General features: G+C 38.2%; 1 protein-coding gene across 1 annotated transcript in view; it reads right to left on the bottom strand.

Annotated features, from left to right (window-relative positions):
• Lrguk (leucine-rich repeats and guanylate kinase domain containing) overlaps positions 1-2,004 on the bottom strand; it is a 103,545-nt gene that overhangs the window by 2,276 nt on the left and 99,265 nt on the right. The gene's annotated exons all lie outside the window — the stretch shown is intronic.

Below are 2,004 nucleotides of genomic sequence, written 5' to 3'. Positions count from 1 at the left end.
AGGAATCGAACCCAGGGCTTCATGCATGCTAGGCAAGCACCCTACCACTAAGTCACATTCCCAGCCCGGCATGAGTAACATTAATAAAGTTTATAAAATATGTTTTTTCATTTCTTCATTATCATTCAGTAGAACTAGGACTTAAATGAAAAAAAATCCTGAAAATGGTGTAGCTTAAAAGAATAAAAACCATGATAATTTCAGCCTCGAACATCACAGAAAGCTAGTTGGTGAATGATTCAGAAGAAATAATTCACAAACATACAATCATTACCTAAGAAAATAGAGTTAAAATCTTCTCTACTTAAATACAGCCCAGTAACAATTGAGGTAGATATTTGTAACAAATGGGCCCAAATATTTATATTAAATAGACCTGCTCTAAAATCAATACAAGCACAAACAAGAACATCTCAGAATAAAAATGTAATAAGGATGTGAACTGATTGTTCAGCTAAAAAAGAAATGCTAATAAAAGAAAGTATATGAAAAAGAGTGCACCTAATCCATAAAACAATACATTTCCAACTACCTTATGTGTTATGCCAATGAGGGTGTAGTGAAACTTTTACTCATAACTGCTAAAGGCAGAAAAGTTTGTTTTAACACATAAGAAAATCCTTCTAGAATGCCTTACCCCTCAGAAAGTGACTCTCAAACATCCAACCCAATCCAGTTTTAGCCTTCCATGTGTTGGGATTACAAGCATGCACCATCACAACAAACTGGCTTTTCTTTTTAAAGAGTAGTTTTAAATTCCTTGCACAATTGAGATGAAAGTTCATAGCATTTTCAGTGGTTCTCCTGAAGAATCCTAAATCTGGAAATAAGGCCACCAACCCAGTTAAGTAGGGCAAGGAGTATTTATTAGCCACACAGTGACTCTACCCCGCTAATTGGGTAGTGGGGTGCAGTGAGGTCTTTTTCCCATGAGGGTCTTTTAAAGGAAAAAACACATAGGAAGCGGGGGATGGGGATGGGGGGGTGTTTGTCAAGGCAAGCAAGCAGATTTACAGAAGCAAAACATAGCCTTGAGTTGAAGAAGTAGAAGCAAAACAGTCTTGAGCTGGTCAACATGATCAATAGTATTGATACTATTGATATTTGATTACAAAAGTCAAAACATAACCTTGGGTAGGGGTAGCCTATTTTGCAGAAATGACTTTTATTATAAGCTCCTAACTAATACAGCCATAGTACAGCTGGTGATAAGCCTCAAGATTGTCAAGGGACTTCAGCAAAGTTTATGGTAAACTGCAAAGCTGCCAGCTTGGGAAACTTGAGTGAAGGAGAGATGTTCTTCTGCTTTTTAGCAAGGAGGAAAAGGCTTAGGCTGACTACTGGCCATTTGACCTGGAGTTTCTCTCCACAGAGGGGGCCTGCCTTTAATATTTGGCCCCATTTTTAATAATCAATAATTTTGTTCCATTTCTGATTTTACATGTTACAATTCTAGGTATTATATTATTTATAAATGAATTACTAGGGGCTGGGAAGGTGGCTCAGTGGTAGAGCGCTTGCCTTACATGCTCGAGGCCCTGGGTTCGATTCCTCAGCACCACATAAGCAAAAAAGAAAAAAGCCGGAAGTGGTGCTATGGCTCAAGTGGTAGAGTGCTAGCCTTGAGCTGAAGGGCTGAGGGACAGTGCCCAGGCCCAGAGTTCAGGCCCCACGACTGGACCTCCCTCCCCCCCCCAAAAAAAATAAATAAATTACTGTGATCTGCTGGTGCAGGTATTTCACCATTGAAAGTTAAATATAGTAGCTTTGCTTTCTTTAGCTCATCTATAATTAACCGATGTTTTTTTTAACAATTTAAGATTGTTATCATAAAGGCGATGTCCAGAGAGGTTATAGTTACATAAATCACGTGAAGAGTACATTTGGTTTTACACAATGTCAAACTTTCCCTCACATTCTTTCAGTTTTTCCCACCTATCCACAACCACAAGTGGTTTGGTTCATTTTCAACATAGAATTAGTTTAATTTTTGCCCACTTTTTT

This window comes from Dipodomys ordii, unplaced genomic scaffold (assembly GCF_000151885.1).
Source record: "Dipodomys ordii isolate 6190 unplaced genomic scaffold, Dord_2.0 Scaffold56, whole genome shotgun sequence".
In the NCBI taxonomy this organism is placed as follows: domain Eukaryota; kingdom Metazoa; phylum Chordata; class Mammalia; order Rodentia; family Heteromyidae; genus Dipodomys; species Dipodomys ordii.
Note: the sequence above shows the minus strand (reverse complement) of the source record. Positions and strands in the feature narration are given on the sequence as shown.